The following is a 12,903-nucleotide window of genomic DNA, read 5'->3' on the forward strand; positions in this document are numbered from 1 at the left end:
ATGTGTGTGTGTGTAAGAGACCGAGACTCACTCTCTTTATATACGTATATTTTCTCCAAACCTGAAAAATATAATAAACGTCTACTATAAAAAGGTGCTCGCCTCCCCCAAGATAATGCTGCATAGTTTAATCACCATTACCTGAATAATTAGCCTTTCTTTAATGTCTCAATTCTTGCCTAACCCATCACCTGCACTTGTAAGATACAAATTGTTTTTATATGTCCTCAGTCTGATGATCATTGTGGTTAACAAATGCTGGTTAGTTTTCCCATCGTTTCATAGTAAAACACAAAACCTGCCATGTGCTTGTCTTTTTTTTTTTTTTAAAGAAGGCTACAGTGTTCCCTAAGGGTTGTGAGAGAAGTTCATCCCATTGAACTGGTCAGCAAGATATCATTAGCTTGTTGTGTACATGAAATCCAGGGGTTAGAGCACCAAGCGTCACAAGCCAGTTTCTTTACCTCCTTGAGCTGATCAGAGGATCAGAGTATCAAGGAAGGATTAGCACTGACTTGGGATTTGTGTGATTGGTTAATTTATTGCGGCGATGGCAGGCCTTTCATCTATGGCAACATTTAATCAGCACGGCCATGGAGGCTATTACGGGTTAGCTCTTTTCTCAAGTCAGCCAGGGCTGCACCATCAGCCCTATCACAATTCCCCTGAAATTTCCAAATTATCTGGAACAGGCTTTAGCCTCACAGTAATAAAAATTAGAAGAGATTCCTGATAGCACTGGTGGAAAAGGCTTTCACTTGCACAGGGCAAATTATAAATAGTATGAACGTGCACTTTAAAAAAAAATTCTCCACCTCTTAAGAGATGTGCAGGACTTATCACCCCTGCTCTGATCCAAATCCTTGTGGTTGAAAATTTATATTAGATTTTATCAGAGAGGCCTAAGTCTAGAAAAATCAATGAAGGTTATCTTTTATGTTGCAGGAACTTGTGGAAATATTGATTTTCATTTTATAGTGAATTTGGAGCATGAGTTGGTAATCACTGCTGAGCTGACTACAATGTTTGCCTACTGTATCTTTTACTGAGTTTTGCTCAAGTATTTAAGATAGTATATTCCTGTTGATTTTTAGTATGTAGTTTGAAGGTAGATGCTTCCTAAATATAAATTTGTATTTTCATTTTTATAAAATGTAAGCTTTCAGCATAGCAGTGATTAGCTAGTGTTTTGTGAATTATTTCTATGTTTAGTAGTGCTGTTCACAATGAGAGAGGTAATTCAGAATTTATTTTGCACATAGGAGAAACAGTAGAGGAGATATCTAACTCAAAACACTGAATGAAATATAGAAGTTTACGGGAATATAACAAAAGATGAGATGAAAACAGAAGAGAAAGTATTCATAAATAATAGGGCTTAAGAATCTGAAAAACATATTAAATAATTGTTGACTATTATGCCCTACCCAACTGATGAACTACAGAGAAGTTCTTTTCTGGTTAAAAGGTAGATTGTCTTCACTGCAGTTGTATTAAATTTTCCCAAATCCTTCACTTTGACTGTTAAAAACTCTGATGGTTTTATTAAGTGAACCAATGATTCAAGGAGTAATTCTACAGCTTTTCACTTATACATAGTAGTTTTAATTTTGGGGGGGGGGAAGGAGTGGGTGAGGGAGAGCTAACTTACTCTTTTTATGATTGTTCTTATTATGCAGTATATACCTTTCTGTCTTGCATCAAGAGTGTGTGTGTATATATACTCTTCTTAGAGCTGGATAAATTCTGCAAATATTCACTTAAAGTTGAATCTGCTATAGCTGTGTTTGTGCCCCTTCTGTTTCATTTTAAGTGAGCATTTGTTTGATTGAGTTTTATTAGTACAGATGTCTATGGAAAGTGAATTTTTAATTCTCTTGTGCATGATCCAATTATTAGGGAAGTGAAGTGAAACCGTGTGACTTTTATGTGACAAATTCTAAGTAATCATCAGAGCCCAAATTGCAGATACTCTCAGAGAACAATTCACAACTGAGCCATCAAGTTTTCAACAACAACAAAAAGTCATAGCTATTTTAAAAAAATGGATATGTTCTGGACAGTGGGGCTTGTTCTGCAAGTTCCTTCTCACCCCCTTTGGGGTAAAGTGTACCCCCGTGGAGCAGGCTCTGCTCTCCCCTGAGCAAAGGGAGTGCAACTGTGACTGACCTTTGGTTGGGATGTACAAGGGCAGTGGAGGGTCTTTCCAACTTCCCCCAGTAGCTAAGACCACTAAAAACATATCTATATCTGGTACACTGTATAGGGATCTAGGATGCCCTTTTTATGGAAATACTGGTATAAGAAGTCAATCTACACAGTAAAACTCTGCAGAAAAATAGAGCAAGTTGCAAAGCAAGATGTCCTCAGATCCATCTGGAAAATGCTTTATTGCACAGAAGAGTAGGCATGATCTCTAACAATCATGTGACTATACCAAACTGAGGCAAATGCACGGGAAATACAGTGTGGTAAGTCAGCTGCCACACCTCCCTGGACCATAGCAAACACTATCACTCATCCAATATGCATAGTGACACCCGTATAGCATGATAGCAGTGGATATTTAAGGATGCACTTACATTACCATGACTCTGTAGAGCTGGATCCCAGGATAAACTGTGTGTTTCTGGTATTGGGATCATTTACACATGTATTAACATCCCATCACAAGTTAAGGGTCAATGTCAAAATTGTCTTGATTTTGCTGTACTAACTTCCACTGTTCCTCATGGGTATCACAGATTGATATGTGTTTTTTCCCTCATTCTTCTCACCTTGCCACAGACCTCACTCAATTATTTCATTGTGCAGAAAAAATGGGGATTTTAAACATGACAATAGGCAGCCTTTTCATGTCTTCAGTGGGAGTAGGCTTATGCCCATTGTGTGTTTCTCCATTTAAGAGGTTGAGCTAGGCTGGTATCATATTAGATAGGGATTTTTTAATTATTATTATTTTTGCAGAGAGCATTGTACTGAAATTTGTTTCCTATGTTACTGCATCCTCACTTCACATGTATAAATGATGGTGTGTGCGCACCCAGTGCACTGAAGCTGGAGAGCGTGGCTTGGTAGTACCCATAGGGACAGCACTCATGCCTTGTGACCCTTAGCCCTTCCCCTTGCTATTTAAGACCATCACTCCCCGACTACCCCTCAGTAATGCAGCTAGAGTTTGTATAGTATTTACCTCACACTTTTTTATCTCAGTCTTCTGTGATTTTGTTTAACATAGTTAGTTAGTTTAATAGTACCTTAGTTTTGGTTTCTAGTAGTTAATTGGGGATAGTTATCCTGATAGGATGCCCTCTCTAACCATGGAGGTTACCAACTGCACCACCAGTTATGCCAGAGTTCTGCAACCATGAGGCCCTTCTCATTGTGACCACCGAAGCCATAACTCTGGAAAATGCATCTGCTATGTCCAATGCTGATTGAAAAGGCATCTTGGCTTGTTGATGATCTTCTGCAGTAGGTGCTCTGAACACTTCCCTGGAGGATTTAGGTAACTTGTCTGTGAATTTGGCTATAGACTTCCAATTCACAAAATTATATTTCAGTATCAGTGCCTGTTGATTTGCAGTACACATTTGCAAGGACAAGGTTGAATAAATTTTCATCCCCATGGGATCCAGCCTTAGACTGTTTGTCCTTCACTGTGGATTTACATCTTCCTTGCCATGATCTCTCATTAGCTACTATTACAATGAGAGAGTTAGGGACAGGATGAGAATAGAAGCACTTGATTTTATTGATAGGAACATGATAACTATGGTTTTACTGTGGCTTTAAGAGAATGAATAGACTCTTCAAGATGTGGGAGCTGACAGTGGGAGGAAGCAGCTGGTTTTAAGTTAGACTGACAGATTGACCTGAGTTAAGATTCTCTGTATATATGTTAACTGTCTATCTAATAAAGACTGTTGTTAAATTACTAGCAATGAATTATTCTTCAGACTAGTGGATTACTTAAATATAAAACAACAGATGGTACCAGGAGTGAAGGAAGTGATAAAAAGAACTAGAAGATGTTAATAAAACAAAACAAAAAAAACCTTGAGGTAAAAGTTAGTCAAAATTGAAAAACAAGTTTGAATGAAATAAGATGGATCAATTACGAGTTCTCACATTTCTAAAAATGTCAAGAAATGCTGCAGAAAAACATTTGATTTATTTTTGAGGGCACCAGGATCTATTTATAAGGAAGATGAACAAAAGTTTCACATATTTTTGAATGTTGCATGTAATGAAGCAATTTCACTGTATAATTCATGCAAGCTTAGTATTAGAGAATGAGCAGAATCTGAGTTTGTCTTAAAAAAGTTGAGGGTTCTGCTTACCAAAAAGAAATGAAACATTTGAAAGATTTCAGTTTCACTCAAGAAATCAAATGGACAAAGAGACTTTTGAATAATTTTTAACAGGTCTAAAGATAAAAAGTCAGACAGGTAACTTCCAGAATCTATCTGAGTCAATGATAAAATATCAAATTCTAATGAGAATAAAAGATAGCAGTGTAAGAAAAAAACTGTTAGAATAGCCAGACCTAAATCTGAAAAAAGCAGTAAGAATTTACCAATCTGTTGGATTTAATCAATGATAATTGCACATTTTAGAAAGAAAACAAACTGGTGTGAATATTGACTTAATAAGAAAAAAGTAAAAAAAAAACCAGAACAAAAAACAACACAAGTCTATGGAGGAAAACAGAGTGAAAGTATTAAAGTTAAAACACGAGGGAATATGAAAGAATGTTCTAGTGTGTAAGGAGGCACTGACCTAGACAAAGTCCAGCATATGGTCCAACCTGTCATATCTGCAAGAAACAGAATTATTGTTTGGCTATACTGCAAGAACGACAGGAAACATTTTACATGGGTTTAATCAGGCCACAACTTTATTATTAGTCTGGGACTACCCGGCAAATAAAAGTGTACCATGCAGGTAACCCCATGTTTATTCTGTAATTATCCAGGGGCGGGTTACCGGCTCACCATCTTTTTTCCATCCAGGTCCCTCCAGCAAATGTATTGCCAGGACCTTACCAACCACACACCCCTCGTAGGAGGGTTAAGGTGGGCTATAAGAATGGGGGGTTGGCTCCCTGCTGTACCAATCATAGGAGTCCCCAACTGCCCCCTGTTCATTCTTTTAATGAACACCTCTTTTTAATTCCTTTTTCTAAGCCAATTACCTGGTCACTGTATACCTTCCCTGTGGAGTACCTGCACTGGCCATCCACCACAAGGAGGCACCAGCAATTAGCTTGGCTGCCTCCCCTTCCCCAACTCAGTCAGGTTCCCAGATAGCTCTTACTGTCCACCTTTTATATCAGCCAAAACAAACAGACTCCAAAGCTTTACAGGGGAACTCCATCTTCCCTGAATAATTTGGTGCCCGGATGCCCCAAATTCCTGAGTCTTTTTTGGCCCTAAGAGATTTGGTCTGTTATAATTTGTCATGCCTTGTCCACCCAGGTGGCGCTTCACGGCTCCCAGTCAGACCCTGCTTTAATGCATGTCTGACAACATGGATCTGCATCAAGTCCCTTCTTCTTCTGGGCAGTAATGGAACCCTTTTACACCTTTCTAAATACTGCTTTCCAATATGTGCCACATCATGTTGGTGACTGCTGACGGGCCCCTATGGCACACAGCAGTGGCATCAGCTGGTCCAATAACATGCTTCTTCTTCCATGCCAATGCAGACTCGCCCCATCACTGGATCCTGGTTGCCAACCCTCAAGGCCACTAGGACGTCCACCTATTGCATAAGAAAAACACTCCTATGCCCACAGATCCATACCACCACCTCCATGGCTGGTCTTCTAGAATGGAATCACAATACATTAATGTTACCTCACTACCTGAGTTTGCACGCACATATTGTGTGCTTCCGTAGGCCAAAACCCAATTGTCAGAAATGCCTGTGGCCCCATACCCAGCTGTACCACTACTGTTGTGGACCCTGATTGCAAATGAATGAGAACCAGATCGCATGGGGCAGAACCAAGCTCACAGCCTTTCTGGAAGATAACAAATGCTCCCCAGCCTTCTTGATCAGTTGTTGACCATGGCAAGTTTAATATCCCTGCTTGCCCCTGCCAGTGTAAACCCAGACATTAGCTTGCTGATCCCGAAAGCACCAACATTGCTTTTAAGAATGCTACTCTGTGCAAGGCCAATTAGATTCCTGAGAATGTTAACTGTTATGTACCCAAATTACTGCTACATGGGGCCATTGGAATACAACACCCTGCCAGCAACCTTTGAGTGAAGACTGATGTGGGGATATGGATAACCATTTAGCCCACTGATAAAGGTAACAGCTGGAAGTTGATTCCAAGATTGTTGAGAATGCCAGGTGACAGATTGCCCATGACCCTGAGTACCGCAGCACCCACTGCTCTATAATGGGCCATTCGATGACCCACTTTCCTGCTCCTGTAATTGCATGAATTTGTTAAAACTTGTGCCATAGCTCTGCCATGTGAATGGAGGCAGTGGATCTGCATGCTACATTGCTAACCATCCTACCCCCAGGTTCTATGTAGCTAGCGGCATCTACTCAGGTTCTTGGCTGGCTCCTGGTCCCAGCTTCCGAAACCTGAGCTGTCCCTGCATTCCTAGGGGATGAGTCAGCAACCATTCTGACCCTTTTGCAGCAGTTTTCATTCTCCTCCTCCCCCCCAGCCATAAAGCACTATTTCCCTCATTCGGCGAGCCAGCCAAATACCCCCACACTCGCTTAAAGGTGAAGAGTGGTCATTTCACAAAGGTTTGTAAACACAGAAGTCTGGAAAAACTTAGAAATGTACATTTAGTTCAAAATTCCAAAGTCTCAGAGATGTCAAATGAGGAATATAGAGCTGACCTCACCAACGAAGAACATTTGTTTCTGGGTATTCTGTGAACTACAAGGAGAATTGGACAGTTACACTATCTGCTAATAGAACATTTATTTAATATGGAATAGATACAGGTGCACAATTTAATGTACTTTCAGAAGAAATTATAAAATCTCTAAAACTAAAACCTACAGTAAGAGAACAAATACATATTATTTTACAGTCGTATAGTGGTGAAAAAAAATCCTGTTATGGTATTTGTGAAGTACAGGTCATAGTGAAAGATAATTTTAAAAATATATAAGATTTATAGTAGTTAAGTGATTTCTATTTTAGGTTTAGAAACATGTTAAGCTCTTTATCTAATTGGCAGAATTCAGACTATTCAGGATTCTGAAACACTGGAAATAAAACATCAATTTATAGAGTTATTTGCTGGCTTTTTAAAATGGGATAACATTTATAAAATGGAGTTAAATGAAACAAAGAAACCAATTATACATGCAACTAGAAAAATACTCTTAGCTTTAAGAAATACGCTACAAAAGGAATGGGAAAAGTTAGTTAATTTAGATATAATTAAAAGAGTGGCAGTGCCAACCAAGTGGGTCAATTAATTAGTAATAGTAGAAAAGAAAGATGGATCCTTACAATTATTTTTAGATCAAAAAGACTTAAATAAGTATGTTAAAAGAGAACATTAAAAGGAAACGTTTTAAAATACCTACCAGGGAAGAAATATTTGGACACATCTCAGGAGCAAAATACTTTTCTTCTTTAGATGCTTCAAATGAATTTTGGCAAATGCCACTGGAGCAAGAAAGTGAATTGGTTTGTATGTTTAATACACCTTTTGGATGTTACTGTTTTAAAAGATTATTTTTGGATTATATTCAGCTCCAGAGGTATTTCATAGAACAATACAAAAAAAAGTTGAACATATAGATGGCACATAGGTGTAAAGAGATGATACAATAATATGGGGAAGAACTTTAGAAGAGTAGGATATAAGATTAACTAAAGCATTATCTAGAGTAAAAGAAGCAGGACTGAAATTTAACAAGTATGAATGTAAATGTAGAGTGCAAGAATTAATGTTTCTAGGAGAAACACTGACCAGTCAAGGATTACAGATTGATCCACAATGAACACAAGCCATTGATAATATTGCTTACCATAAGATAAGAAGTTATTACAGAAATTTTGGGGTATGGAAAAAAACAACAAAATTAAGTGCTATGCATTGTAAAAATAATCAGTGGAAATTGGATTGTCAACATCAACAAGAATTTAAGAAGCATTAGCAACTAAGAAAAACAGCTTAGTATGAAAACTATTTGATAATAACAGACTTAAAAATTGTCTTCACATGCAGTCAAAAAAGGTCTAGAAGCAGTTCTATTACAAAAGTATGGTGGTCAATGGAAACCAGTTGCTTATTCATGTAGAGTTATGTCAAAAAATGGAAGATCACTTTGCACAAATAGAAAAAGAGGCTTTGGCATTGGATTTTGCCCACACAAAAGTTCACATATTTATATATGGTAGAATACTGGCAGAAACAGATAATAAACTCTTAGTTAATATTTCAAAAAGGAATGTGACAGACATACTGCCTTGGTTACAAATATTATTTTTTCAATTGTATTTGTATGATTTAGAATTAGAATATCAGCCAGGCAAATCATTAATTGTTGCTGATACTCTTTCTAGCGCTTATGATGTAACCAGTGTAATTGAAGAAAATGATGTTGTGATACATGCAGATGTGCTTAAAAATTGTTTCCTATATCAGAAGGAGCATGGGAAGAAATTGTACAAGCAACTAGACAGGATGAGAATTTATGAAGGGTTGTTACTGCTTTTGAAAAATATATATATAAATAAAAAAGATATCAAAACCATATAATCAATTTATTCAAGATTTATCAGTAATTGAAGGGATTCTGTTTAAAAGTAATAGGTAATTCCTTTAGAGTTAACAGCAGAGATGTTGAAATGCACACATAAGGGACATTTAGGCATAGAATAAACATGGAGCAAGAGAGTTTCTGTATTGTCCACAAATGAGCCAAAACATAGAGGATTATATAAAAGAATGTGACGTGTCAAAAATATAGAAGTACTCAGTCTAAACAGCCTATTACATTTATTCAAGACCTTGGTGTTAAAGTAGGTTTAGATTTATTTGAATGTAAAGGACATGAATATGTTATAATGCTTGGTTATTTTTTGCATTTTCCTGAAATATGTATATTTGAAAACATGTGCCAAACAAGTCATTAATATAATTAAATCAATTTTGCAAGGCACGGCATTCCCAATATGTTAATGAATGATAATGGACCTCAGTTACACAGTCAAGAGTTTAAAAGTTTGCCTTAGCATATGATTTCAAACATATTACATCAATTGTTACCCACAATCTAATGGGATAGTCAAAAATGGTGTTAAAATAGTAAAAAGATAACTAACAAAGCTGAAGAAACAAATATTGATTTATATTTGCCTTTATTAAATCATAAAACACCACCATTACAATAAGCTTTTTCATCTGCACAGTTGTTATTTAACAGAAAGTTTAGAAATAGATTACATATGTTTTTTTAAAGAAGTATATAAGGAATAAATATAAATATCAGTCAAGTTTGTATCAAAAGGATTATTATAATAAAGAGTCACATAAACTAACTTATTTAAAACCGATAGCGTATGTATCTATAATGGTAGAAATTGGGCTTAGAAAGCCTCTGTAACAAAAGAGGTAGCATTTCAATCTTATGATATAATGATTAATCATGATCGGGTATAAAGACAGAATTGGAGACATTTGCATTATTACTTGTAAGACCAGACTCAGCTGAAAAACGAAACGATATAGTACATCAACAATAGCAGCAAGAAAATGAAAATGACATAATTCCTCTAAGTAGTAAGAATAACTTCAATAATACATCAAATATAGAAGTTAGATGGGCATTGCATCAAAGGAGACCTGTTAAAAGACTTATAGAAAGCTGTTAAGATAACTGATACACACACACACACACACACACATAATTTAAAAAGATGTGTATTACTGTGGCTTTAAGAGAATTAATAGACTCTTCCAGGTGTGGGGGGCAGCTGTTTTTAGGTTAGACTGACAGATTGACCTAAGTTAAGATGCTCTGTATATATATTAATTATGTATTTAATAAAGAATGTTGTTAGGTTACTAGCAGTGAATTATTACTAAGATCTATAACAGCGGTTGGCAACCTTTGGCATGCAGCCCATCAGGGTAATCTGCTGGTGGGCCACGAGACAATTTGTTTACATTGACCATCCACAGGCACGGCTCCCTGCAGCTCCCAGTGGCATCAGTTCACCATTCCCAGCCAATGGGAACTGCGGGAAGTGGTGGCCAGCATGTCCTTGCATCCTGCTGCTTCCCACAGCTTCCATTGGCTGGGAACAGTGAACCACAGCCACTGGGAGCTGCAGGGGACTGTGTCTGCGGATGGTCAACATAAACAAAATGTCTCACGGCCCGCCAGTGGATTACCCTGATGGACCGCGTGCTGAAGGTTGCCAACCCTTGATCTATAAAATCATGACTGGTATGGAGAAAGTAAATAAGGAGGTGTTGTTTACTCCTTCTCAGAAATATTTCTTCACACAACACACAGTCACCTGTGGAACTCTTTCCCAGAGGATGTTGTGAAGGCCAAGACTATAAAGGGGTTCAAAAAAGAACTAGATAAATTAATAGAGGATAGGTCCATCAATGGCTATTAGCCAGGATGGGAAGGGATGGTGTCCCTAGCCTCTTTTGCCAGAAGCTGGGAATGGTCAACAGCACATGGAACACTTGATGATTACCTGTTTTGCTCATTCCCCCTTGGGGCACCTGGCATTGGCTTCTATTGGAAGACAGGATACTGCGCTAGATAGATGTTTGGTCTGACCCAGTATGACCGTTCTTATGTTCTTAATTGATTATTTGAATGTAAAACAACAGAGTAACGCTCGATACTTGACTTTCAGTGTGAAGGAACTGTGGTGGGTTGGTGTGGTGCAGCACTTAAATAACTAGAGGAGGGGCTAGAGGGCATGAGCACTGACCTTACAGGTATTGCTAAGCCAAGTTCTCCATCTTTGGAGTGCTTGGTGTGTGTACACCTGAGTGGAATACATGTCTGCACCCACATTTTGAAGAACAGTTACAGAACAGGTAAGTAATTGTTTTTCCCCAGGGCCTGCTTAAAGGCACTGAGGCGTATTTAATTAGATGTGTTATTGTTTTATATTATTGCATGAAATAGGGTGATCCCACTGCCTTTAGATAACTATTTCAGTGGGCCATATCCTGTAGTCCTTGGACCTTACTCCAGGAAACCCCCCATTGAACTTTCTGACCATTTGAATTGGGTAAAGCCTGCATGAGCATTTCAAAATCCATCCCATTCATCCCTGTGAGAGCCCTTGTTAGATACAAAATAAAATTAACTATTATCACCAATTTCCTGTCAATATTAAGATAATTGTCAAAGGATAACTTGCAAACAATGGATCAAATTTGGTCCTCTGACAAACCACCATCCTGCCTGTCATTCAGGCCCATAACTTTGGTGTCATTTTTACCTTGGACCTCTCTTTAGATCTTTGCATACAGGCTATTAATACATCTCATAATTTCTTACTGTGTAACATCTCTAAGATACAGCCTGCCATATCCTATGCAGCTTAAACTCTTGTCCAGGCCCTCATCTTAACACATCTCGATCACTGCATATCCTTCTCTCTGACCTTGACAAATGCAGTCTTGTCCTACTCATATCCACCCAGAATGCTGCTACAATGTTCATTTTCCTAGTTCATCACTCTGACCACATCATTCCTCTTTATAACCTTCCACTGACTCCCCCTTCTGTACAGCATCAAACATAAGTTGCCTGTCTTCACTTTAAGGCCCTTTATGGCCTAATCCTTGCCTATCAGCTCTCATTCAGTACTGAAAGGTCAACTCCTGCCTCCAATCAGCCAATGATGCCAGCCTCCATCACCCACTTGTTAAATTTTGAAAAAATCTTCATGGTTTGTCCCATGCTGTTCCTCGTGCTTCAGAGGAGCTCCCTATAAACATCCTTCAAATCCCCCCTTTTAACTTGTTCCGAGGTGCCTAGAAAAAAACTTGACTAGTGGTGTGCTGATAACAATATCATGCTGACCAATATTGTCTCATTGTTTCCTTGTACTCCCTGGTCCATCTGTTGTCTCTTACCTTATACTTAGACTGTAAACTCTCTGGGGCAGGCATCTTTTTGTTCTGTGTTTGTACAGCACTGAGCACAATGGGGTCCTGGTCCATGAATAGAACTCCTAGGAGCTACAGTAATACAACTAATTATTATTAATAATAATGATAAACTGGTGCAACTCCTATTGACTTCAGTGGGGTTTACCTCTGTGTATTTGAGGATGAAATATAACCCATTGTCTATCAGGGAAATAAGATGAGTCTGCATAACAAAACAGATATCCCTGGGACAGATATGATACTTGCATTTGTTGGTTGTTAGTCCTGAACTTAGAGAGAGACAAGGTGGGTGAGGTAATATATTTTATTGGAGCAACTACTGTTGGTGAGAGACACAAGCTTTAAAGCTTACAGATGTAAGCTTGTCACTCTCACCAACAGAAGCTGATCTAATAAAAGATATTATCTGACCCATTTTGTGTCTCTATTTTCCTGGGACCTACATGGCTACAACAGCACTGCATATAATCTTGAACTTGCTATTTGCATGAAATAGCACTGAATATTTTATGTTGCACACTTTAAGCCAATTCTAGATTTAAAGGAAACCGTTAAAAGGCTGGTGAGTAACTCTTTTAGCCATAGGAGTATGGAAGCTTTTTCAGCATTCTCTTCTTTATTATCATTATTCGCCTGAAGGACTAGTTGTTGCAAAAGGAAGTCACATTTCTTATACAATTTTTGTGAATTTATTGTTGAAAACTTACTGAAATAATTATTATTTTTGTATCAGCCCCAAAGCAAACTGAGT

General features: G+C 37.9%; 1 protein-coding gene across 6 annotated transcripts in view; it reads left to right on the plus strand.

Moving 5' to 3' along the window:
* The window catches only part of ZFPM2 (zinc finger protein, FOG family member 2), a 469,416-nt gene that overhangs the window by 295,821 nt on the left and 160,692 nt on the right, over positions 1-12,903 (plus strand). The window contains exon 1 of one of the 6 annotated variants that reach the window (XM_039524774.1): positions 10,968-11,066. The exons of the other annotated variants lie outside the window; for them this stretch is intronic. The gene's annotated coding sequence lies outside the window, so the exon portion shown is untranslated. Of the gene's footprint in view, positions 1-10,967; positions 11,067-12,903 lie in introns of those variants that run through there. 6 annotated transcript variants of the gene reach the window in all.

Source organism: Mauremys reevesii, linkage group 2 (assembly GCF_016161935.1).
Source record: "Mauremys reevesii isolate NIE-2019 linkage group 2, ASM1616193v1, whole genome shotgun sequence".
NCBI lineage: Eukaryota > Metazoa > Chordata > Testudines > Geoemydidae > Mauremys > Mauremys reevesii.